The 27,553-nt window shown below is 41.0% G+C and overlaps 1 protein-coding gene and 1 long non-coding RNA gene across 9 annotated transcripts in view; one reads left to right on the plus strand and one right to left on the minus strand.

Annotated features, from left to right (window-relative positions):
- Positions 1-27,553, plus strand: part of CREB5 (cAMP responsive element binding protein 5) — a 256,030-nt gene that overhangs the window by 204,139 nt on the left and 24,338 nt on the right. The gene's annotated exons all lie outside the window — the stretch shown is intronic.
- Positions 21,568-26,159, minus strand: LOC113945306. The gene is made up of 3 exons (XR_003527031.1): positions 26,094-26,159; positions 24,612-24,759; positions 21,568-21,823 (listed from the first exon to the last, which is right to left on the minus strand). It is a non-coding gene; the product is annotated as an uncharacterized LOC113945306 (long non-coding RNA).

Here is a 27,553-nt window from a genome sequence, read left to right on the forward strand (position 1 = left end):
AAGGCATCAGTGCTCATTTGAAGAGGGGGAAAGAAAATTATGTGTCCAGTAATGGGGACAACCTCTAGAACTACCCAAGTCAAATTAAATGGTTCCTTTTACTTGTAATACATTTATGATTAGGCCACACGTGAATAGCTGTCATGGTGAATGCACTATGAGTGTAAACCGTGATCTGTTTATTTGAACTTAGACTCTAAGTGTTACTGGACACCTATGCAAAACTGGAGTGCTCTTACTCCGCAGCAGTGAAAAGTGTAAACATTTCTGTAAACAGCTCTATTTTGCAATTTACTACCACCAGTTGTGTTCTGTGATTGCTTATACAGAGCAATATGTGATAAAAACTCTTATTATAAAGAGATACGGCCCATGAGAAGCCCATGAAAACCCATGGGCAGCAGAGTTCAGTCAAATCAGTAACCATCCAAGTACATGAAATACAGTCAGCACAAATTATTATACCCCATGGAGGAGTTCAAAATCAACACTGAGATGCTGACATGAAGGGGAGGTAGCTAAGGCTGAAAATTGCTGAGCAGAGAAAATAGGGTGCAAAATTATTTAATTGCTCATCTTTGTTTGAAATTGGTGAAGTGTCAGGTCTAGCTATGGAAAGTATGTAGGGTTTATTTACATAGTCTGATTTGAGGCACCTGTCTAAATCAGGAGCCAAAGCTCCTAACAGGGTTAATAGAGCACTTTGGTTAAGAGGTAATTACAGCCTAATGTGAGGTTCTCTGAATGGCTCTCTAGTGGCACCACTGGACTGGGGGCAGCCGAGGCTCCCCAGCCAGGGGACCGATTCAGGTATTGTAAGTAAGCACTCATACCCTGAGCTTCAGAAGGTTCAACAGTGGAGTATTCTATAGTGTTCATCAGTATTGTTAGTGCATGGTTAAAAACTGTGCAAATCATAGAGAGAAAGGCATTGTAACCACTTAGTGAAACATCGGATATTTTACTAGCAGTTAGGGTTTCAACAAGGAATAAATCTAGTGTCTATAGAGCTGTGTTGACTTCAGCAACACCAGTTTACACCTGCTGAGAAGCAGATTCAGGGTTGCTTTTTAAAAATCAGTCTTCTATCTACTCTTGGTGCATGCTTGCATGTGCTATCTTTCCCTCTCTTGCTAATACTTTCAAGCAAAAGAAGCTGCTGTGGCATCACTGAGGACAAGGATATTAACATGGTTATCAGAGAAATTATTACATGTGATTCATTGTCTTGTTTTTCAATGCTGGCCTGTAAAATAAGGATTACTAAAAAATAAAAAAGTCTGTTGCGGTTTGCAAAAAGTAGAAGTATTTTACTTTCATTTCTAATCAAACAGGCTAAATATTCATGTTTATGTGCCTAAATGAAACTTTTGTATGCAGTCTTCCATCCCATCTGCATGAATAGTGGCATTGTAACAGGATGAGGTCACTGCAGAAGGGAAAGTGAGGTAAGAACACAGCTGAATCTACAGCCTATGCTACATGGTGCACCAGCTAGGCTTAAAGGAATACAGCGCTTTCGCCTGAGCCAGAGCCGCTGCGGGCACTGCCTGCGGAGCTGAATGCCTCTCACAGGGCTCTAGATGCATTCCTGGCTCTACTGTATGGTCTGATGCACAGTATACAGTTTCCTTTGCTTTTACAAACTGCTCTTTAGAGACCTCTTTACATATCTAAGATAAGTGAAAATCCATATGGTTTATTTTAAAACCTTCATTAAAAAAAAAAGTTATCAGGCCTCATTCTGCTTTGACTCATGTGGCATAAATCCTGAGCAGTCCCTTTGTAATATTCACTGATGTTCAGGGTTTATGCCAGTATCAGGGGGAGCAGTGTTTGACCCATCAAAGGGATTTTTTCCTCTCATTCTTTTCAAAAGAAATGACTCAACTTCATAAAGACTGATGGCTTCCTATTGGCATCACCTTTGTACCTAGCGGGAATTCTCACATATATAGGGCATGGCATAACCCAGCGTGCGCATCTGAGGGCTGGGCAGTGGAAGGGTGACATAGCAAAGGAACATTTGAAGGAGTGTAAAATTTGCTAAATCTGTATGTCAGTTCATATTTTACCTATTCCTTGTGTTAACTTAAAAGGCCATATAAACATGTTGCCAAGGGTACACTGGCAAATCGCCATTCCTCACCCATCATCATAATTAGAACTCTGAGAACTTGGAAAAACCTGCCTAGTGAGCAAGCCCCTCTCGCCCTTTTTCCACAAGGTTCTCCAAGCTCACAAACCTGGGTAGACTTGGAGCAGCTGCTATTTCAAATAAGACTATCCATCCCAGCCCCACCACCCAGCATAGGAGCCAAAGGGTCTCTGTTTTCATCCCATGCCACTTCTTGCTGCTTCAGCTTCTCAATGTGGATTCATGAGTTCCCAACAAATTTGTCTGAAATAGAAATACCTTCTATGAACCCATAACTCTTCTCGACCCAGCCTTACTGGAGTAGCCTGTTTCTATTTCACTTAATAACCTCTTCCCCTCAGTCAGCAGCTGATAACCTTGAGGTCAAACTGATATGACATCTGATGTTTCAGAAGCAGGACACTCAGTACTGTTGTTCCTGCTGCAGAAGACTGCTGATCAAGACAACACCAGGGTTTATTAACAAATGGTGCCTTTTTCTTTTACTTGTTTTTTGGATTTTGGGTTTTTTCCTCACTTCACAGGCAGTGCAGGCAGTGGGTTGAGCCACAAGTGTTATCAAGGTTTTTCAGCTCATTTGGTACCCTCATCTTTGCCCAGCACAGGAAAACCAGGTAGGAGCTGGTGAAGCAGACAGAGAAGTTTGGAGAACCTTTTCTCTGGGAAAACTAGCCATTTTTTAGTTACGTGAACCAAGACCTTATTGACCCTAGGTTGCCAGGTTTGTGTGTGTCCTCTCTGCAGAAAAACTAGCTCAGAGGCTCTTTTATCTTTGTTCCACGCATCCCCCAAACACTAAAATAATCTCTGGTTTTCCTGTCCCACAATATCCAACTTACTAATGAGCATTGGAGCTGTAAATGGCAGGCTGAGAGCTGTCCCTGCTCTGTTCTGGTCTAACATCTGCTCTTCCCCTCGGCCTCTGTGATGCATTGGGTAGTTTAGGATTATGGCAGCATGAGGAGAGAGGGAGAAAGAGAGGGAGATGAGCCTGGGTGATAGGGACAGCGATGGTGGGATGTAAAATGACATAAAAATAAGGTAATAAATGAAGCAGAAACTTAAAAAAACATCATTGTATAAAGACCCTGCAAAAGGAAAAGGTTGTCCAGAGAGCTGTGGGCAAAAAACAAGTATCCGGGTAGCATTTCAAATAGCCACATTCAGTCTGTGGAAGCTAGACATGCACCACAGGCTGCTTTTATTAGGAGAGCACAGTATGAGACACAAAAGAGTAAATGTTTCTGCTTCTTTCCAGTTCTGTCCTTTAGTGTAACTTGCATCTGACTCTGTTATAGAAAAGGAAACATTATGGGGCGGAAGCAAGAGAAACTTGCAGGGCTGCCGGAAGGAGCAGGCTGTCTGCTTCCCTTCCCTCTCTTTCCTCCTCCTCCTGCCTCTGGCCACCTGTCAGCATCCCCTCGCCTCCCCCATCATCCTCACTCCCACCAAAACCTCCCTTTGTCTTAATGTGAATTTTAAAGCCTGATCTTTAATTATATTTTCTGGTGGCCACTGCTTCTTTCCCAAATGTCTATGTCCTGTTTTTGTCAGGACAGGAAAGGCTGAGAGTCAGACAGTGGAGGGGGAGAAATTGAGGCTTGTGCAGCCCAAGCATAAATGAGCCTTTTGCTTCCTGGTCAGTAGTTCAAGTCCAGCCCACAGAAGTCAAGCTGGAAAGTGATAGCTGCTTTGGAGCGTGCATGTACAGCATTAGTTGGTGGTCTCATTTGGGTACAGAGCAGACAGGTGTCCGGTTCACTGCTGGCTCTAATTGACATCTTTGCTGGCAGCTTCAGAAGCAGGGCCAAAGACTGCGTGGGCACCCAGCCTGCAGTACCCTTCCCTGGGTGGTCTTCCTGAGTCAGAATCACAGCGAGCTGGCAAGGTAGCCAGGGGAGGCTCAGACTGCTGTTGTCTGTGTTGTATCCATTCTGTAAATAAACAGGGATATTCAGCTCTGAGTGCTGTTCCTGAAGCTTTGATTTCACTTTTAAGAAGGTGCTTTTTTTCCTCTTTGCACTATTTTTTTTTTAACCTTTGAAATAATTAAACTTTGAAGAAAGTAATGGATTAGAAATTAGAACTAAATTTACAAAGAGGTAGTTCAGGCAGGGGCCTCATTTAAGAGGGGGGGCTGGTAGAGATGGATAAACTGGTGTTACTGAAACAGCTTCAGTCCAGGACATTTTAAATGATTTTTGTCTACCAAACTATCCCAGCCAAGATGCCTGCATGTCCTCAGGGTAACCACCCTTGTGCGAGTACAGGATCAGTGAATGTAATTTGGAGCAGGATTATGTCTTGGTCTATGATGCTTCTGCACCATCTATCTGTTTCTACCTACGAATAGTAGTTTCCAACAAATAAATCTCTGTAGGGTTTTTCCATGCATTTCTGAAAGCCTCAAGGAATTTTATTTTAAATATGTGCTTCCCCTGGAAATCAGGTGCGTGAGGCTGTGTGATGCTGGTCTGTGATAAGAGCAGGCATGCTGGTGCAGATTTGTGTGCTGGCATCCTCCAAACACACTGATGCTGGGGTGGTAGAGGGTATGAGGCTGTTTGTGAGGATTATGATGTCCTTTAGTGGTACCTGACTGCTATGTAACCTTCCTGTCCCTCTCCTGCTCCAACACCCTAGTAGCTGCAGGTAGCTGCTGCAGGTAAAATTTTAGACCACGAGGGATGTCTCAGTGTCCAAATGAAATTCCCTGAGACCCTGGTGCCCCCAAGCAGTGGAGCAGGAGATGAGGCCAAAAGATTTGAGTTACATGGGAACTACTAAGTTTCCATGCTCACTGAGCAAAGCAGGGTCAGTTCCCCTGTCCCAATGCACAGGTCTCCTAGCCCACATCTAGGCATTCAGGAGTTCAGGATAAGCTGTAAATGAATCTCAGTGGTCTTTTGGTCCTCAGCTCATCTCAGAGGTGCTTGAAGAACTGTCATCTTTTTCTGCCTATGTGCTCTGCAGTTTTGTCTGCCACAGCTCAGAGCCCTGCTAGGGACAGGGTTGAGCATCCCGTGTGCTGGAAAGAGCCATATAGGAGCCTTACAGAAATAGGGAGCACATGGAAACATCATGTGTGATACACTAAACAACTTTGTCTACTGTTGTAAATTGTATGTGAGTTTATATTGACTTCAGCACTCTTTCATCCACTCAATCCAGGTGTGGTTCTGCCCAATAATCTTTAAAACATTAAAAACAAGTTCAAAAAATGTTCTCCACCTTTACTCTGCTTTAGTGAAGCTCCAAGTTCTGCCTGGGCCTCACTGGGTACAGCTACTGTTCTTGGATTGTTTAATTCTTGCAGTGGTACTCTCATTGCAGGATACTGTAAAATTTATTTTTTGTCTTAGTCCAGGTTATCATTGCTAATTGTACATTTTCATCTACAAGTGCCAAGTTCCTGCTTTAAAAAAATAAAAACATAACCACCAATCATATGCTAAATTCTTAACTGCGTAGTAAAGATTGATTGCATGTGTTTATGTGTAACATAAAAATGGTTCATTCAGGAAGTGTATGGTCATTTAAAGGCAAGTCTAAAATTTTCAATTTTACCTAAGTTTATTTATATTAGGGAAAAGGGCCTGGAGTACTAAGCAAACCCCCATGATATATAGGGTTCAGGCTGAGAATTCTCTGAACTATTTTATATATATTTTTATTCTATCAATATGCTCTTTCATGGCTACTAATTAGTTTTGTTAGTCGACTTACAGAAAAGCATATATAAAATAAGGAGTAAGTAATTCCATAGCACTAATAGTATCAGTGAAAGGCACGAAGTCTGAAGGCAATTGTAAAAGAACTAGTTCAACCAAAAAATAATTCTCATTTGAATTAGCATGATAAATTTCATAGCTTTTCCTTGTCACAGTACACCAAAATCAAAACAGTGAGGATGTTTTAAAGCTTTCAGTGTATAGTTCTAGTATATGTTAGAAAAAAGGTATACACATTGTGTGTATATGCCTAAAGTAAAGCTATAAATAAACAAGAAAGACTAAACTTCAGTTTTACTTTTAGCTAATTTTTTTTCCACTTTAAACAGTATTTAATTTAATTGGAGAGGAAATTAAATGTGGCTGTAAGTTGTCTTTGGTTGCTCCTATGTCAGGCAGAGGACCCCACAGCTTTTGCACTATGTGCCTAATTGGTTTACACGCTGGATGCATTCATGCAGGCTGGAGCTATTTTGCCTGAAGGGATGAAAGAGGAATCACCCTGCTTGTTTCTTTTGCATACTAACTATAGTATTTGCTTACTAAATATGTTGACTCTATAGATGTCATGCTGTTTGCTGTTTCTGAATGTGGGGCTGATGGAGTGCTTGCTGGTGCACACAGAAAATGGTAGCGGGTGTCATCCCTCCCTGTGGGTGCATGTGCAGCACCAGAATGTGAATTGTTCTCCTCTCCAGTACCACACATCCATGCAGTGTTCCTGACATGCCCAGGTTCCCATAGGCCTATGGTGTGTCCTGGGTGTTTATTATGTGGAAAAAAAGGAAATCCTGCCAATCCACATCACTAACGCAAGTTTGTCAAATGACATCAGCAGCAGAGGAGAATTTAGTTTCTAACCACATGCAAATAGGTCCCAGACTGCTGGTTATGCCATGATGTCAGCTCTGATTTCTCATCCATTATTTGATGGGCTTCAATGAGTAAATGCAAGATATGTTCCCCCTCCTTTTCCTCCCTCCCACGCAGAACTTCTGGGTTTGTTTTGACTTTATTTGTGGAAAATGTGTTTTGAACAACAAACATACCTCCTCAGGAGAAGTTTATTTCAAGGGTGATTTCCTATACCACCTTTCCTTGTCTTTGTTATCGTTTTGCATTATGGCAAGCTGTTAATTACTAGAACAGTTCAGATATTTCCCCAAGGGATTCAACTAAGCGTCGGTAATAGTTCCAATGCTCTTTGTCATGAATTGGCATTAACTTTGTTAATAAAAGCTACTGTATTATTTTGGCTGTGTGAAGCATTAAAGCATGTCAGCCTACCTGCAGGTATGCCAAGACACAGCAGCAAATCAGGTCATGTCATGCAGGTTAACGTCAGGTTAGATTTTATGGCACGTATGTCTACTTAAAATGGCACATGCCTCCAGAATGTGTAATTTGGGGTACTAGGACATGGAACTTGTCACTGCCAGGTCTAAAGGTTGAAGCCAGCTGAGCTATAAAGACTGCATCTCTTGTCACCAGGTGTTAGCTGTCTTGTTCAGCCTGGACTGAACTCCTTCTGTAAAGCTGTAATCACTTCCAGGGGGTAATTCAGCCCAGAGGCATGGGATGGTTTGTCCTGTGCAGAAATAATCTAAATATGTATTCTAGACTACTGAGACTAATTTTAGACTAATTCTGATCTCGATGAGCTCTCTCTAACTGCTGTTCACTGCCATTTAAAATCCATTTTGTTCCAGTATCCTTTTTTTTTTTTTTTTGTATCTTTCCCAGAAATATGAGGAGGGCACTGGCACCTTCTGAGCACGGACTACATCCCTCTGCCTGCCTATCCATAGACCTCTGCCCTAAGAGGAAACTGCATTAGTCATTCTTTTAGTGAAGAAACATGAAGGACTTGAGATTTCTTAATGACTTTTTGGATTTAGCCTGGCTCAGTTATTTTCAGAGGAGAGCTTAGAAAAGGTGGGAAACAGAAACTTATGCAGGTGTCACCAGCAGTTTAATTTGGTTTTCAACCAGAGGTGTCTGGGTCAATTAACTTCACACAGTTCTGCATACACCAGTTCAAACTGTTCCCTTATAAAGCATTCTGTAAATAGTATTTCCAACACAATAGAGCTTAAGTATATTTGCAAAGCTACTGAATAAATACACAATACCAAATAGAAATCAAATTACAGGGGCTAATGTCTTTCTAAAATGCTTAGTAATGGAGGTATTACAGGCAAGTGAGATACACCCCCTCCAAATCACAGAGATATAATTAATTAATTTCTACATTGCAAAACAAAGGAAAGTATTTTGACAACAGTTACTTGGAACAATTAGAAATTGTTCTTTCTTTTAGCCCCAAAAGGCAAAAACAAGAATGTAACTAGAATACATAGCCCTTTTTTCCCCTATTGTTTCTTTCTGATCAAGTCTTAGTGCTCACATATTGAGTAACTGGGAGAGAAGCCAAAAACATTCCCTGTACAAGTGATTTTAAACTATGCATGAGGTGTGTTTTTTCCTTCTGTTTCATGGAAACATCTCTGTTGTTGGCAAAAGGTTTAAGTTAGGAAAGTTGGTCTATAACTCTGCGTTGCCAAGGTTTCAAGACCAGGCCTAGATGGTCCATAAAACTATTTCCTCTTAAACAAGAGTTTCGCCTTATTGAAAACAGAGACCATGGTCATCCCATGCCTTTCCCTGATTGCTAACTCTCCCTTCTGGGGATGCACAGATGGTGGGAGGTTCAGCAGCCCTGCGTCTGCCCCTTTCTCTTGCTGGAGCTCCGGGACTTCTGTGAGGTTAGTGCTGGGCTCTGGTTTGAGGGTAGTGGTGGGGTGATGCAGAGGTGGAGAGGGGCGTTCCTGCACTTGGGACCCTGCTGGTGTTATTGGGGATACTTAGGGAGGCCTTGAAGCAGTGGGCGTCTCCTGTATCTGCTGTCATGATGGGGACTGTGCCAAGGGCAGTGTGCTTTTGGGGAGGGAGCTGCTAGAAGAGCTGATGGAGGACAAATCTGTCGTGGCCCTTCCCTTCAAATCTGCTCAGGCAGGAGCATTCATACCTCAGGCCTCCCCTGAGGGAGGAGATTCAAGGGAGAATCAAACAAGGGAGGCGAAAGTCTGCAAGTAATGGGGCGTCAACCATGTAGGATTTGGCCTCTGGCTCCAGTTGGCAGGTCCCTGAAATCATATTCTGAGAACTGACTGCAAGCCCTGGCTGGAGCATTGCTCGCTCCTCACTGCCGGACAGACAGACAGTAGTGTCCTGACTCACAGCCAGCTCACAGGCAGCCAGCACCCGCCTTGCTCCTCTCTATCCCCACACATCTCAATGGAGGTGCAGGTTTATGATATGATAAAGCTGCTTGGTTTGAGCCATTCCTCATCAGAGCAGTCAGTGCTGTACGACGTAGGTCTCTGCTGGGGGCTGGACCTCTACTTTTCTTCTCAATCCCAAATTCCTTTATTTTCCCTAAATGTTTTTGCAAAGTTGGAATTGCCAGAGCTGAATAAACCTCTACAGATTATTGCTTTGATTAATTCAGCCCAAATAATATGCATGCTTAAATGAAGAGCGCTTAGTTTATATAGGAGCCAAAATGGTAAATAGGGCATTTGGATGTTTATTTCACAAACTGTCTATAGTAGAAGTACAGATAGTCAGAGACTAATCCAGGAGAATGCAGTTAGCCCAGGAACAGCATTCGTTTTAAGATTACTCTCGTGTCTGTTTCAAAACTACCTGGGAGAGCTTGTTGAGCACTTTAATTGAAAGCAACCTTCTCATGGGTATTTATCCTGATGCTGACAGGTTGACTTAGCAACACATGGGATATAGGTCAAGGTTGCTGAGTGCATTTGTGTCTTGTATTTGAACTTCTCGGGTATACAGGGGTCAATTACACCCACACTAGCATATGTGAAAACAAAATTTGGTCTCACCCTGGTTTTGCATGCTTGCAGCCTTGCTGCAATTCTTCTGGATTTGTTCTACCATACATAAAATTCAGATCATATTTGTGATATGAACTGAGGTGAAAATATCACTGCTTACTTTATTTTGAGGGGGAGGAGGAGAGAGGCTGATGCATATTGGGCTTGATACAGACTGAAATCCGGTGATTTTTTTCCTCTCTAATGTATGTGAAAGAAATACAAAAAATAAGTCTGTTACCATCTTTTTTTTTTTTTAATTTATCAACTGTTGGGAAAATTTTGATACTTACGAGAGTAGACAAAATGAATCGGGGTAGACAATGTGTAGTAGTACAGACTTGTGTGCTTGTGAACACAAGCAAGTTGTAACTGACCAAATTAGTTGCCATGTCCTCCTCCTTAGTCATCTCACTGCTGTAGAGCTGGACACACCTTCTGACTTGATGCATTTCAGGTGCAGATGTCCCAGGCATGATGGGATGAAAGAGATGTCAGAAGTTTGGTGGGATTAGTCACTGTCTGGATGTGCTTGTTTGTGCCTTGCATAGGCTACAAAGGATGCTTAGGTGACAGCATTGAACAAATTTTCTTCTTGTGGAAGTAAAGTAAGAAAAATAATTTTTTTAAAATGGGATTACTGCTGAATAAAATAGGCCAAACAGGTACATTTTACATATATGCAATCTAATTGTTAATACTGAAGATGTCTGTGGAGGTGATGATTCCTGTTGGAGTCTAGTTTATCAGTACAGTGTGCTTGCACAGTCATTTTCATTGGAGTTCCAGGTATTTCATAAGTCTCTGAGTTTAGAGAGAGTGAATGGTGTACATTCATATAAAAACCTTTACATTTTGTTTGTTGGTCTGTATATGCATGTGAATGCAGGCAAGTATGCATCCTTAAGAGTCATTGTCTCTGTTGAAAGTCTTAGCAGTAATTCTGCTATTACCTCTCAGCACCTCAGAAAGGCCATGTAAAAAAAATAGTACATACATATTTAAAATAATATGTTTCACATGTTTTTTCACTTTGTCCATTCCCATGAAGGTTGGAAGCAAAATTAGAGTTGATTTCAGTGGGAACAAAGCCAAGTTTATAGTGTGGAGTTCAGACCCAAATTTCACTTCCTGTTAATATGAAGAGCAGTTCAAAGTGGTAGATTATAAAGTCTTTACCTGCCATATTACTCCCTATTTTCTTTGATACTTTTGTCATTTAGTAAAAAAGTCTTTCATGCTTTACCTTAGAGTAATTGGAGACTGGAGATCTATAATGCTCCTGCTATTTCCACATTTCAGTTGTCACCTAGGAATTTATATCTATACTTACGATAATGAGATTTAGTGGGGTCATTTACACTCTGTGAGCATTACATAAATCACCATTACCCATTTGTATCATGTGGCTTTTACCTTTTCTATCGTAGATAAATATTTTATACATTTTTTTACTATTCATATTCTCTTTATAAAATTCAGCATATACTATTCATTTAGACAATGATAACAACTGGAGATAATATCAGGTCCAGTATTAGTCATTGGAGTGTCGTTTGGGGTTGCTAAATCAACAAAAAGCTAAAAGTGTAGATTGTCTTTCAGTGCTTCATTTATTGTTTTCAGATGTTAAAAAGCCTCTTGCCATACTACAAGCAATGGTTATAATCACTTGCTATCACTAGAGACAGTTAAAGCAATTGTGTTGTCAAAATTACATTTTAAAAATCAAAACAATATAGTAAGTTGCAGTGTGATCGTTCCCTGAATGCCTTTGATAAATATCCATTTCAATACTTTTCCTTATGTTCCTCCTTTTAAATTTTTCTTTTTTCCTTCAAATGTAAGTGATGAAAATCTCTCTTTTCCTACCTAAATGAATTCAGAAAGTCCCTTTTAAGCTCATAACCATATCTTCTATAATTCTGATTTTAGTAAAGCAAGTGGGTAAACAGTTTGAATCTTACACCAATTTCTTTTTATGCCTTTGTCTTTCTTGGCCTGGGATCTAATTTCTAGTTGAGCTGTACTTTATTACCATTTGCCCAGACATTGTGGCACACAGGAGCACTAATATTTATTGGGGTGGTGTAGACTCATACAGGCAAACATGTATGCTAGCAGAGGAGATGAGAAACCACTACCTCTCTAGTCTTGTTCTGCATTCTTCCCTGATTTGAGCAAACTTTATCATTGCCTTCATGTTCCCAACTCTAGACAAAGGGGGTTGACTTAGGAAATCCAGACTGCACCAGGGGCAGTGGGGGCAGCACATGTGCAGAGAATTGACCAGAGAATCAGAAGGAAAGGCATGCACTGACAGACATTCAAGGGATCTGAAACTCCTGATTGCATTGTATTTTGACAATAGTCCTATTAAAAGTGAATCATTTTGTGTATTATTCTTCTTACTCATTCATCTCATTTAACAGGCTTGGTCCAAGCACTGCTGAAGTCTTTCCACTGACTTTTCTGGAAGTGGGATCAGGTCCTCAATGCCACATTAGCTGGGTGCTTTCATGGCCAGTTGTAAAGCTGTTGTTCCATTCCACACAGCCTAGAACAAAAATACTGAAAACTCAGCCTTCAGTAGCTGGGTTCTTTCTGCTTTGTTTAGCTTGGCTCTTTTGACCAACAGAGGTACAGTAAAATTACTGATAACAAAGAAACATGTCCTTATAATGATCCAATTGTTTGAGTTGTGCCAGGGGAGGTTTAGATTAGATATACTGGAAAATTTTTATCATGGAAAGGGTTGTAAAGCACTGGAACAGACTGCCCAGGGAAGTGGTGGAGTTAGCATCCCTGGAAGTGTTCAAAAGACGTGTGAATATGGCTCTTGAGGACATGATTTAATGGTGAACATGGTGGTGCTGCTACACTGATTGTTGGACTCGATGATCTTAAAGGTCTTTTCCAACCTTGAGGATTCTATGATTCTGTTATAAAGTATGAAAATACTCTAATGGCATTCAGAAAGGAAATAGGTACTTTCGTACTATGTCCTGCTTTGAGCTCTGTAACCAAAAATCAAAAAAGGCTTTGGATGAACTCTCTCAGACTTCAAAAATGGCACATTGAAATAAGTCTGCTGAAATTATCTATTTGGAAATATTCAAAAATAGTTGTTAAGTTGAAATGGTGCAAGTCTCTACAAAATAAAGGTATCACATCCAAGAATTAAGCCCTATAAATGAAAATTGATGTACACTTTAGTAGTATCTCTCTGAGACATCTCTACATGTAATATCTTTCCCTGAATATATCTCTTTCCCTTTACAGAATTGGACCAATGAATTTTGCCCATTAAATGCTAAATTTACTAGCTGGAGTTTGCTGAATCTGGCCCTTATTAAATGTCCAGACAAGCTTGTTGTAGTTTATTTTGTAGGACGCCTGGTTAGGACATTAAATACAACAAGGAAAAATAAACTTAAAAGTAAAATGGTTCAACCCTTGCCCTACTGGGATTTTTTTTTCCTTGATTGAATGGAAGCAGAAACAGATCACTGTTCCCAAGTGAATTATCCCAAATTTTAATATTAGATCAAATAATTTTTGCAAGGATAAATCTTACCAAGAAATGCTAATTTGTTTGTTTGTTTGTTTTTGTGATTCTGGTTCACGTGAAGTGATTAGATTAGTTTCTACAAAAGGGAAGATTTAGTCGCAACATTTGTGACTAAAAGATACCTTGTAGTATTACTCAGAAGAAGTTCTGTGTCTTTTCATTTTTGCACATTATGATCAACATTTTCCCTCTGAGATTCTAACTGTAATTATTTTTAGAAGATAAAATTGTAGCCTCTAAAAGATACTATCGCATGTGAGACTGTGCCAGCCCATGACAGGCTTTGCCTCTGCCACTGAAAAAAAAAAAGCTGTGTCTTCATTATTTTTTTTCTCTTTTTCTCATGGTCTGATGTCCTCAGCAAATTTTAAACTTATCATCAGAGTCAGCAGAGAGCTTCTTTATTTCTTAAGCAGTCTAGCAGAAATTTCCACATTAATTTTAATTACTCACAGGTTTTTAACAATCTGAGATCAGTGAAAGTCAGTATTTCCCCCAATTACTACACAGCAACAGTGATAATATCATTATAATTCCCAAGCTTAGCATTTCTCTGTATTAGACTGAAGGGAAATGGATTGTCTAAGGTGCCGTGGCATATTAAATAGGAAGTTTAGGGGTGATAGGTCTGTGATACCAGCCCTGTAGTCAAATTTTTTGAGAATTGCTCAGGAATGTGTAGTTATTATAAACTTCATTTGCAGTAGTACACTCAGCAGGCTGTGATGTGTTCAGTACTGAGACTTTGGTACATTGTGTACAAAGATTTGCAATACCCCAAAGCAAAAGCTGTCAGAGCGGTTGCAGGGAAGGGTTGCCTGCTCTGTCACCCCCTCCCATTCCCGGTTTGGATTATGATCCTTGGGACATGTTTGGTTTAAGCTATTTTGAAGTGGCAAGTTTTGTTGACTTACTGCTCCATCCAGCCCTAATCAACATCATCTGTCAGCCACCATCCTGCCAGGCTGTTCATGTCTTCCCCTTCCTAATTTTCCTGATACTTTTAAAGCTTTGCTTACAGTTGCAGACACTTTCCCATGATGTTGAGCAAATTGGGTGAAATGTTCCATGGTTTTGATTAGGGAAAAACCCCAAAACTAAAGACTCCTTTCTATCAAGAAGTGGATTTCTGAGAGACATTCCACTGAAAACAAAATGTTTCCCACTTGATGTGAAATGAAAATGGGCGCATTGATAACAATGCTGGGCTTTTCTGTGCATGCATCCCTTCTGCATCACCAGGACCAAAGTAGAGTCCTCGGCTGGTCACCCTTGTGACTCCCTTCGTAAAGCTCAAATCTGTTGGTGCCTCAGCTCAGGAGTTGCTGGAGAAGGCAGGGTAGGTATGCAAATGTTTAGTAATGTAATTATTACGTATCAGTATTGTCATACTGCCTGAAGAGCCCAATATATTGTTCAGAGAATCTGTGGGCGGATGCTGAAGTAATAGGAAATTACAGTGACTGTGGGTGGTAGAACTGAAACCCAGAGGTAAAAATACCATAAAATGGGAGATATTCATACTGGTAGTATGAACCAGGAACATAAACCTTTACTAAAGCATCCCCTGAGTGTTTCTGTAGAGCAGTGTTTCTTCATATTTTTAGAACTGGAGAGGCCTCTCACTTCTATGAACAAACTCTGTAGATAATGTTCTATCCCACTGTTGTTTAGATGTTGGGTAGGGAAGGCAGTGGTGTTATAGATGAGATATGCAGCACTTATTGTAAACTGAATATTATTTTGTGAAATCATAATTTTGCTGCTTTAATTCCAAACATGTTAATTAGACTATTAACAAAAATAGGGCACTGACTCCCAGCTACAGCCTGCCTACAGATGCTTACCTCCCAGCTGCACAGGAACAAGTGTATGTGTTTCCACACATTTCAAGGACTAACTTCTGATGTCTTGTAGACCACTAGTTGAGTAACACTGATCCAGGATTCTATCCTAACACTGATCCTGGGTTCTATCCTAGAGGCATCTGGCATTTACTTTTTACACATGGGTAAATTGCAGTCTTCGTTGCTCAGGTGGTGGGATGTTGCATTTTACATGGGTCCAAATGACTACATGAGATGCAGAGAGTTAGATGTGTTGTATTTCAATGCCAAAGCCTTTAGTGAGTTTTATACTAAAACCCTTTGAGGTACAAAGTTGTAGCTTCTTAGAGAGAAAATCAAAACCTTTCAGTAACTTCAAACGTCAAAAAAGGGAGATATTTGTGGGCGTAATTTTAAGGATGTGCAATATGAATCAGGTTAGATTTTCATCTGTATATCTCTTTTCATATGATTGTTGTAGGTAAATTCTTATGGTACTTTAGTGGTTGTAAGTGACCCAGGCTTCTGTTTGAAAGAAGAAAGGAAAAAGTGCTTTCCACCAGTGCATTTTTGCCACCCCTCACCTACCGCGCAATGCTGGGTGACTGGTTTTTGCTAAAATAGAAAGCAGCATGCCAGCTGGATATCTTCCTGCAGTAGCTAGGTTTGCCTTGGAGGTTTCCCATCTCTATACTAACTAGGCTTGACTATGCTTGGCTTATGAGCTTTTGCAAGCATCCTTGCCAAGGTGGGATGACTGTAGGCAAAATAAGTGCAGCAGGGAGACAGAGGCAAATAAGTAGGAGTGATCAAAGCCTAGAGATTTGCTGGCAGACATGCTTCCTTCCTACGCTCTACAGCCAGTGGGTCCAGTGCTTTCCCCTTCTCCTACGTATGAATCAACACATCCAAGCAAGCCGTGCCAAAGCAGGGGGTGGGTAGGAGACAGCCTTAGCACTGTGTGACAGCTGTTGTTTTGCCAATATACTCAGTAGGAAATTCAGAACAGAATTTGCCTTTTGGACCATGAGTCTCATTAAAGTTCACCAGTGACACTGGAAAAGAGCAGAATTAAAAGGTTTGCTGGGGGTCTTTTGTTTTGTCTTTTTTTTTTTTTTTTGGTGTGTTTTTTTGTTTGTTTAATGCTGTTACAATAAAAGACACTATGTAGAGGTTATAAAAGGCTGTCATTAAGGTTTGGTGAAGTTGTCTGCTGCCAGTCCTAGAGAGATGCTAGGGGTGGTAAAAAAGTGAGTTTGACAGCAAGAAACATTTATTACTGCATGGCAGAAAGTGCTTCCTGTTGAACTGACAGATTGGCAGAGATGCTGAAACCAATTTTCTTTAGTTTCTTCACTGGGGTTTTACAAGAGATAACTGATGTGAGCCAATAGATATAGAGTGGTGTTGCTATTCTCTTAGAGCTTCCTTATTCTTGTTCTCCTCTTCTAAATTCAGTAAAAATATGTAGATGCATTTTTACATAAAAATATGCAGTATGTATTTTACATGCATGTAAAAATGCATGTAAAATGTAAAAATGTATGTAAAAATGTAAAAATGCTATGTATTTTTGAGGCTTTTCTTTTGTGGCAAAGATCTTAAAAAACAAAGTGAACCCAAAACATAGAAGAAAAGCTTTTAGCTGGCACTGCATGAAATGTTGTAGTACCAACTGCAGATTTACTGGGCCATTAGAGTTTGATTTATACTTTCACATATGGGTTTGAGTGGGTTGGTCACAGCTTTTTGGTGCCTTATTTTCCATATTTTGTAACTGGTTAATCATTTCGCTCGCTGAAGTCCCTGTGCCCAACAGCAGAGTCCTACCCTTGATGGGTGGCACATCCATATTTCTTCAAGCACAGAGCTCCTCCACAGTGTTAGATCCCCGCCTTCTCCCTCTGGTTCCAGTAATGTCTTTTCCTTGCTAGGCTGGAGGAGGAGATCCTGTGCCAACTCTTTGAGCTCTCACTCAGCTGCTGCCTTCACAACTATAAATGTTACCAAGCGCCCCCGTTGTTTTCATTCTCCATCCGTATACTCTATACTCGCTTGGAAGTGAACCTTATGGAAATTTTGGTTTTGTGAAGAACCTCGCAGATATTTCCACTTGAAATGCCATGGTAGCAATAACACACTGTGCTTGCAGTTTGTTGTCCACCTAGTGACCTTGAACTGCTTTGCAGTGGCTGCAGAGTGAGACGCTGAGGTAGTGGGAGCTGTGCCCAAGGACCTGAGAGGGGCTGAATAAGGGCACACAGGAGGATTTTACAGGTGGGCAAATGAGAGAGAGTGCAGTGAAAAAGGCACACACACGGGTGTACAGTCTTTAGTCCAGTCAGTAAAAGCATGAACGGTAAGATTCACGTCAGCTACTGTCAGACACATATGTGGCAATTAGCCTCTGCAATCTCTGTGCACAATCACTGACAATGCAAATTTAACAAAACATTCTCCTCCACTGTCCTAAATACTGCAATCATTATTTGCAATCTCATCTCTCACTGTCCTTCTGCTAATGCAAAACCACATCAGAGCAATGTGCAAGGTGACCTGCAAAATGCATATAAGCTCTGTGTCACACCACTTGAGTGAACAGCAGAATTTCTGGGATGCTTGCCGGCACTTTGTACTGGGCTTGGGCTTGCATGGGTCACCTGTACTGGAGAACCATAACCTAGATGAAAAAGTGGGCTTTGGTGGCATACAGGGGCATACATGATTCTGTTCAGTTTACCTCATGTATATAGTCTGTAGAATTCAGAGTAATGCACCACAGGCATTGTGAAATAAGCACAATTATGCTCAAACTCTGTGGACAACATAAAACCTCTTACACAGATTACTTGTGTTATCTAGTTCATTTCTGGGGTTTTTTTTGTTCAGCATACTGCTTTAGCACAGTATTTTGAGGAAGAAGTTGAATTAGGGGAAGATAAAAGGCATTCTGTGGTTTCTTTTTAATTGGAGACTGGAGGCAAAGTGCCTCCAGATAATTTCTCAAAGAAAAGTCATTGTCTTCTCCCACTCTTGTCATTAATCTCTAAAATTATTGCACAATTTTTGTTTAACATGTTAAGATTTCTTAATACGTTAAGACAATGTGGAAAGACAAATTTGAACAGGAGGGAGCATGTTTCTTTGAATGCATGATTTTTAAGTCTTTGTCTGAAGTCTTCATCCATCTTGCCAGGTGTTTTGCAGTTAAAAACTTCATGAAACTCAGTACAATTAAAAATACATATTTTTATAATGGCAATTCATCAAAATAATTGGTAATTGATACAAATATTGAGAGTGATGGTCATTCAGATTTTGCTGAGGTGTAGATTGCTTGTGCTGAAGCTGTGTTAACATCACTGAAAACAGAGATTCCCAGCATATGGCTCATGTTATATTTGCTGTTCCACAGTTTTTTATGTGATACAAAGGACTTAATACATTCACAGTAGTGAATGTCCATGTATTCTAGTGCAAGGTGTGCTTAAATGTAATAACATGCCTAAATGTATTGTAGTACATGTATATTTTGCACAATGTATTGCACAATAGCCATTATATTGTTTCCACAAACAAAAGTTTGGGTTCCCTCAGTCTAAATTTCTGATTCTGTAATTTAGTGTGATGTTGCATTAGTGAAGCCTTTTTTCATCAAGCAGAATCAACAGACCTAAGTTTGAAGTATGCTGTGAATCTATGGAGTCTTCACACAAGCTTTTTTGTGTGGTTTGACCCTCGTTTTAGTGTGGAATAACTCACTCAGATAGTCTCAGTGAAGGACTCTCCAATTTCCAGTAAGAGGGTCACCAGCGAACTGTTATTTTCCATTTTACTTCTGGTGTCACGGCCCAAGCAGTCTTATGGTTCTTGTCAGTACATCACTTTGAAATTTAGTAAGTCTGTGCAGGTATATTTGTTGACAACCTGATGTTGAGCACTACATCAGAAACAGCAGCTAATTGGATGTGACAATGGCATTATTTGCAAAAACAGTTACTCTGAATTTCCCCCCCTCTCGCAGATCACTCTCACTCCCTGGATCGTTCTATATCCAACTCAGAAGGACATGTTTATAAGACTTGTTATTCTGACTCACTGATTTTAACAGTATTACACAACTATTTTTCTGTCAGTCATGGGATAATATTGCCCAAACCATCTTTTCCTATGCATTTGCTGGTTTTGGTGGATGTTCTACTAATCAGCAAGGTGTGAAGTATTGAACGGGTATCAAAACACAGCCCCTGGTGCTGCAGAGGGTTACTTAAGCAACACTTTGTAATTTAGATGCTCGATAATCAACTTGGGGCATTGCGACAGTTTGAGTTGTTTTTGTTAACAGAGATGAAATTATGGGTGTAACTAGCTGGCAGTCTTCAAACAGACTTTTGCAAGCTGTTTACTCAGCTGTCCCACGGCAACAACTGCATACGTGAAGTGAATTCTTCCAATATCTCTGCTGTGGTATATTTAATTTATCCTATTTTGCCACAGCATGAGAGAAACAAATCTTGAAGAAAGTAGGACTCATGTCAGACGCTGCACTGCAGAGGCTGTGACACTGGCTGTGAAGTTTGACATTGCGGGTGAAGATTTTGTTAATTCAAAGGATATTCTTACTTATTTTCCACTAATTTAAACCTCCAGAATCAAAAGGAGGAAGAGACCAAAGAAAAACAAATCAAGGGATGTCTAGTATATAGACAAAGATGAGTTTTATTCTTAAATCAACATGGCTGATAATACTAATAAAGCCTTCTGGAAGCAGCTACTAAGATTTGTCTAATTCGAGTTTAAACTAGTATACGTCTAATTTAAGTGGACAGTATTTGGTCCACCCAAGCATGTACTAGTTTATGAAACACTTCTAAGATAAATCATTATTTCCTTTTGTGGGTAAAATCTTGTCAGATGCAAGTTGCTCTCAGTAAAATCACTTCTTACTCAAAATATAGTGATCTTAAGGTCAGAAAGACACATTCATCTGTGCCTCCATGGTTGTCAGTCAGAAGAAGATAATGGAAAAAATATCCTTTTCTAAGTATGGACTTTGAAGACTGGTGAAATTATATAGGATCCTCCTTTTAAAAAAATAAAAATATTAAATGAGTGAGGTTGTTTCTTAATCTTACTAAAATATTTCAGAATGCTATTGTAACAGGATAAAATTGATGGGAAAGAATTAGGAAAAATTTAAACCAACTTGCAAGCAGTTTTAACTGCCACTTATCCCATTACATTTTCCCTTCCACCTCAAATGTACTATGAAATAAAACAGCACTGCAGTTCTTCAAGCAATTGCAACAGAAAAGGGCTTGTGATAAGAAATAATATTATGGTCTGATTCAGAACTGTGCAGGGCAAAACTGACTGTAATACTTAAATACAGAGCAAACATGAAGCCCTGTTTGCTGTCCTGTGAAGCTCTTCACTAAAACAGTGTATGTGATTTGATGGATGTTGTGGTCTGAGCCATTTCTGAAGCAGGGAGGCAGGAGAGGAGAGGGAGAAGGGAGAAGGTGAGGCATTTGTAAGGAGTGAGCCCAATCAATCACTCCTGTCAGCTGCTCAGAAAATTAACTACTTTACAATTCACTGGTGTATACAATATATCATATTCCTCAGCTCCAGATTAAAAAGGTGTAGCACTGCTGCAGTTACGGATGAGACTAGCTCACTGTCTTGGGCTTGTGATCAAGTTTATTTGAGCGTGCGCAGCTGGTTTTGAGTTTTTTTAAAAAATAACTCAGAAAAATTTTAGAGGGCTGCTTTCAACATTGTTTTTTAAAAGCTGGTAATGTCTAGACTGATTTCTTGCACTGCAGAAGACATTGAGTGTCCTTTTCGCTACAAAATGTTCCTTGTGATTCATAGGTCCTGGACACCTGGGTCCCTTAAGACCTGGAGTACTCGAGCTACAGATTTTCATTGTCATAAATGTGATGAAATGTATAAACCTCAAAAAAAAAAAGTCTCTGTCTGGCTTCTGACAACTCAAACACAACCAGATGCGATGTTAACTGGCAGTGCTGGCATGGACTCAAATGGAGGGACATGTCCAGGTTCTCAGATGACATGCACCAGCAGCCCCTGGGCCAACCACCATCCATCCGGGAGCGAAGGGCAGGGGAGGGAGGATGCCTGCCTGCCTGCCTGCCTGCCCACCTGCCCTGCCCACCTGTCTGCCACACTTTGTCTGCCAGCACTGGCTCTACAGAAAAAAACAAATAAGCAGCAAAAGATATGGGCTCCTTAGCTTTACTTTTCTTTGTGAACAATTTATGAACTGCTTTTTGATGGCTGAACAGTCATTTATAAACCAAGGAGAGATGAGACACAAACAAAATGAGAAGAAAAAAAAATCAAATAGCCAGCCACTCAAATTCAGAATAACTGTCCTGCCAGGTGATGATGAAGTTGCTTCAGACTTCCTCTTTGAAGATGCATAGCTTGCTGTACTGGCCAGTGAAGGACTGAATTTATTAGCTGCTGAGGGACCAGGGATACCTCATTTAGAAGAGATAAAGTGGCATTCACAGGGAAAAGTTGTGAGAGAGAACGTTTCTGTCCCAAAAAAAGAAACTCCTTTATTGAGTCCATCTTGGCCAGAGCTTTGAGGTAGCACAACTGCTGAGCTAAGAAGGAAAGGATATCAGAGAAAAGAATTATTTCTTAAACTGTAGAGCAAAGTACATCCCTACATACATGCCCATGGTTCTACCTACAACCCTATGTACGTGATCTATTTATCTTAATAATTAGGTCTGAGAAGAATTACACATTCACTGATTTGTTAGATGAGTTTTATCATTAGATTTTTGTTTGCATGACATTAACTGCCCAAAGCAACCACATAGTTAAAGCTTTTATATATATATGTATAGGTTTTTTTATTGTCTGTTCCTAGATGTAAGTAGAGTTATTGCCTCTAATAAAGCATAAGAAGGTAGACCTTTATTGCATCCTGGGGACTCACAATGCCATCAGCAGGGAAGAGTGAAAAGGAGCAGTACTGTTCCCTGTTTGTAAGCAAGTCAGCTCTTAGACTGTGGTTCTGGCTCTGCCACTAATGGTTTCTCTGATACTGGGGCAATCTAAGAGTTTTAGTTCACCGATCTGTACAGTGGGTCTCCCACCACATTTAGTAATATTACTTTAATCTTTAAAGCACTGTGAGGTGCAGCAGCATGGGTCTATGCAGAGAGGCCTGGCAAGTTTGGTCTGATGTTTACAAAATGCTTTAGGATTCCTGGAAAGCAAGAAGGCTTGTTGTTCAATCACAGCAGATTGTGTCACCGATTCCCAGGCCAGTTGCCTCATAGACCTGAATGAACCAACCAACAGCTCAGAATATAAAATATTTTAAGTAGCATGAAATTGTGCTTGCTACTGGGGAACACTGATAAAGCTTCCAGCAAAGCCAGACTCTCTGATTGCTGGCTCCCTTCTGCCTGCTCCTGTATGAAGTGGTGGTAACCCTCTCCTAGGTTAGGTCTTTGCTAGATGGGTCTTTATTTTCCTTTGGTGTCTTCCTGATGTTTGAGTGAGCAATATGATTACATGTGAGTTTATTGAAAACCCAGGCTGCTGCTGTACTAAATAAAATGAATGCAAGCCCAGAATTGTATAGGATAGCTTTGCATTTAAATTTAATAGTTTAATTTCACATTATGCTGCTATACATAGCAGATTTTCTGCAATGTGACAATAAATACTTGTTTCTCTTCTTTTTCTGCTGTTGGCAATGTAATACCTGTAAACTTATGGTTTTTTTCTTTGGGGCAGATGCTTATATCTATGATGGCAAGGAGTAAAACATATTGAAACAGTCATGGTTACAATATTTATAGATTCTGAATGCATACTAAATTGGAAGCAAAGGATAAGCAGAATTACATTTGTTTTGTAACACTGTACAGTTAAAGGCCAGAACCATTCCTGCCAACGCATCTGCAAATGTTTTAGCTCATAGCTGAGAGTCAGAGCAACGTTGCTAAACATGGGTGGATGGTATAGTACAGCCTGAGTGTCACCCGCTGAACGAGTAACCCCACAGAGAATCTGGCGGGAGTAATTAATGAATCCATTTGGAAAAGTCAGTGCCCTTCAATTAGCCTGAATGTAGCAAAGCAGATGGGATCCCATCCTCCAGGGAGAAAATTGAGAAAGATCCTAAGAAATACTACATTGGACTGATTTATCTGGATAATTATAAGCCTCATTTGCACAAAACTGTTCAATATGGTTGCAGTGAGAAAATTAAGAATTTATAAAATGTTGATAGGTGGTCTAAACTATCAGTGGTAGTGGAATCATCTGTCCAGCTTTGATTAAAGGCTGCTTTGAGCTTATTTGCAGTAGAAACATTCACTGCCATTCTAATTAGATATGGTGTCCTGCCTTGAACCATCCTGCCAGAATTCAGAAGGCAGAAGAATAAGTCTAAAGAAACTTAAAGAAGAAGAATTAAAATATGCAATTTTTCCTTAAACATTCAGTGGTGGAGGAGCAAAATGAGAAGAGTAAGAAAAGAGCATTTGAGAGCATTTGTGTCTTAACCTTATCACAAGGAGTCTCATTTTTAAGTTAAAGCACTGCAGGACTTGTTTGTATGAGCAGGAAGCCACACGTGTCTTTTATGAACTAAACTGGAAGCCAGTACAACTATATTGGAACTGTGTTTATGTATGATAGGAAAGGAAGCTGGTTGGCTTATAGAAGCAGCAAGAGAAAAATAAACACCGTTTATGACAGCACTGGATTTGCATAGAAATGGTGGTCCTCAGGTTCTAGGGCTGAGGGATTTTTTTGGCTATAGGGAAATCGCACTCCAGCATGATGGACTTTCTACATATTTTATGTTTTCAGAAACACTTCAGGTCAGATAGCTCCATGAAGCATTTTGCACAACATTTTCTGAATTTGGAGCTTCAGCCATCAGAAGTCTGAGACTCTTTAACAAGTGACAAAGAAAACCCATAGTCCCACATAGGCAGAACAAAGAAGTGCCCTCACCACTCTTCCAGCCCTCCTAACTCAGGGCATTTCTCTGCCATTGGAAGGCCAGTCTTTTCCCCTCCTATTTTCTTCCTCCTCCACAAATATCACTTTTTCAAAAATGACAAGTGTTGGTGGGCACCACCCTTCTTGCCTTCTTCTACCCCATCCAGCAGCCCTGTGATATATTAATGTGCTGGTTTGAACACTATTGCTATTGCACTAAAAATTCAAAGTGCGTTCAACTGTTTTAATCAATTAAAAAATTCAGTTCTGGGCAGAATGTCAGACATAACTAATACTTTTAGGGCATGGAACTAGTGGCGGCAAAGCAGTGGGGCTCTGGTTGTTAGCCTGCCTTGAACATTCACTGGTGTGCATAATGTGTGCTGTTAGATTTTTTATTTTAGCTTTTTCTTTTCTTACCTCAGAAGGCCTGAGATAATGCAGTGATGAGTGCACTGGCTGGAACAGTGGGGGTGGGATGTTCTACTACTAGTCATCCTCTCATCCCGACAGCAGGCGGTCTGAGACTGGCACAGTTTGACCTGTGACTGCACCTTCTTGCCCTCTGCTGATAAATAAGCAGGCTAATTGAATTAATAAACAGAAAGCTCTTTTCCCTGCCAACTGGAGCACCATCAAAATGTGTGATAAATTATCTGTCAATGCTTTAACTGCAGGGAAAAAATGAAAAAATTAGCTGCCTCAACATTTCCTCTCCAACTCTTCTCTTCCTTTCCCCTTCCCCCATCCACCCAAGCACCCAATTTGGTTTGCCTCCACCCTCCTTGCCCCTTGTCTTTTCTCCTTTGGCAGATCTCCAAAGTAACAGTGAGAGAGTCATTAATTTAGCCAGGCCACTAATGGGTTATTAAGGCGGTAGGCAGAGGTGAGATGCAGACATTCCTGTAACTCACTGGGAAAGAGGGACAGAGGCAAGTTTGGGGCAAGACTGCCTGTGTCTCAGCTGCCAGGGCACAGCAATCTCTTATTGTGACCTCCTGTGGCTGAGACAGAAGGCACACATGAGGGGCAATGAGGGGTGCAATCAAACTGGAAGGGATCCTGTTTAATATTTGCAGCTGTGACACAGACAGTGTGATCAAGTGCACCCGCAGGTTTGCAGATGGCACCAAGCTGAGTGGTGCAGTTGACGCACCTGAGGGACAGAATGCCATCTAGGGGAACCAGGACAAGCTTGACAAGTGGGCCCATGGGAACATTATGAGGCTCAACAAGGCCAAGTGCAAGGTCCTGTAACTGCGTTGGGTCAACCATCAGTACCAGTGCAGGCTGGAGGGCGAAGGGATTGAGAACAGCTCTGCCAAGAAGGACTTGGGGGTACTGGTGAATGAAAAACTGAACATGACTTGGCAATGTGCTCTTGCCACAGCTGGGCTGCGTCAAAAGCAGTGTGGCCACTGATCGAGGGAGGTGATTCTGCCCCTCTACTCTACTCATGAGACGCCACCTGGAGTACTGCATCCAGCTCTGGGGTTCTCAGCACAGGAAAGACATGAACCTATTGGAGTGGGTCCAGGAAAAGGCCACAAAGATGATGAGAGACTGGAACACCTCTCCTGTGAAAACAGGCTAAGAGAAATGGGGCTGTTCAGCCTGGAGAAGAGAAGGCTCTGGGCAGACCTTATTGCAGCCTTCCTGTAATTAAAGGGGCCTACAAGACAGACGAGGACAAACTTTTTAGCAGGGCCTGTTGTGACAGGACAAGGAGTAATGGTTTAAAACTGAAAAAGGGTAGATTTAGAGTAGATAGAAGGAAGAAAATTTAAAGAAGATTTTTTACGATGAGAGGGGTGAAACACTAGAAGAGGTTGCCCAGAGAGGAGGTAGATGCCCCATCCCTGGAGATATTCAAGGTGAAGTTGGACTGGGGGTTTGAGCAACCTGATCTGATTTAAGATGTTCTTGCTTGTTGCAGGGAGGTTGGACTAGACAACCTTTGAAGGTCCCTTCCAACTCACATTGTTCTATGGTACTATGATGTCTCATAAGACAAGGCATCAGGAAGCCTTACATTGACTTGTTGGCATGCCAGACAAAAAGGGGGAACTTCATCATAAGCACTAAGGTCACAGAAGTGGATAGTACCTGAGGCTTTTTTGTTTCAAAAGAGTGGGAAATGATGAGACAGAACAGGCCAGTGACTTTCATAATACAGTCAGAATGTCCCTGTCATCATATCTTAAAGCGATGTTCCCTTTTGGAAATAACATATATCTATGTAGAGTCCCTCAACAGCCCTAAGTAACAGAAGATGAGAAAGATTTTGCTGCTTCAGACTCTAAGTAGGAGGTAGATAACTGAACTTTCTATGGTATTACTTTGATTTCCAATGTGCTTGTGTAAGTGCTTATGTGCCTTTGCTGACCCGGTTTCTCATCACCACATCTCCTCTGTAAGTTTCCCAGTAAGCAAGATGGAAAAGCTTCCCAGTCCTTCTCTTTCCAAAGCAGCAAGAAATGGGAGGTGCTGTGGAGTCTGAGATGGGAATGAGATCACAGTGTTATGTTCTTGTTCAGAACATGACATTTTTTCTGGTGCATATGTCAAATGAATCAGGCAATGGTGGTGTCAGGAAGATGGATAATGCTGTCTGCAAGGCAGGGAGAGGAGACAGGAAGAGATCTTAAACAAGATGGTATTTATGCCTTTCTCCCTCACTCAGTAGAAATACAAAAGAAATATTAAAAAAAAAAGGAAGATAAGGTAATAGCAGGAGCAGCCAGATCCCCGTTGTGCTTTTAGGAAGACTCATTCATGCTGTGAAGGACAGTGAGCACAGACCAATAACTGGTGTGCCTGTTCCTGGGATGCTGGCAGTTGCTTCTGGTATGTGGGGAGGCATCTGGTTCTAGCATCACCCCAGTCCCATAGGGGATGCTCACCCACCACATAACTTTCTACCTCCCTCAGGGTGCAGGGTGCTTTGTGGCCCCTCTGTCCATCTGTCCCCAGGCAGGTCACCTCTGCCAGGAATTCTCCCTTAGGCATTTATTTCTGCCCTCTTTCCACTGGGCAGGAGGGACAGGCAAGAGTCCACAACCAAGCAAGGCAGGATATGCTGTACCTGTCACTTGGTGCTGGAAAGGAAATCCTGCTTGTGTGACAGCCACCGCAACTGTGGGTCTAGCCAGGCCCCTGACCTGTGCAAATTTGTTCTGTATCCTGTGGTACATGGTGTAGGAAAGCCAAATCCAGCTGTCCAGAAATGGCAGGATGAGTCCATGTCTTACCAAGCAGGCAGCATCATTTCCTTCCCTGGGGAAGGTTGTTTTTTTGATTTGCTCTAACATGTTGCTCTGAAAAGCAGCATTACTGAAGAGTAAGCATGCCATGTGCAAGAG

The sequence above is a fragment of the Corapipo altera genome, unplaced genomic scaffold, assembly GCF_003945725.1.
Source record: "Corapipo altera isolate COAL_440 unplaced genomic scaffold, ASM394572v1 44, whole genome shotgun sequence".
Classification (NCBI taxonomy): domain Eukaryota; kingdom Metazoa; phylum Chordata; class Aves; order Passeriformes; family Pipridae; genus Corapipo; species Corapipo altera.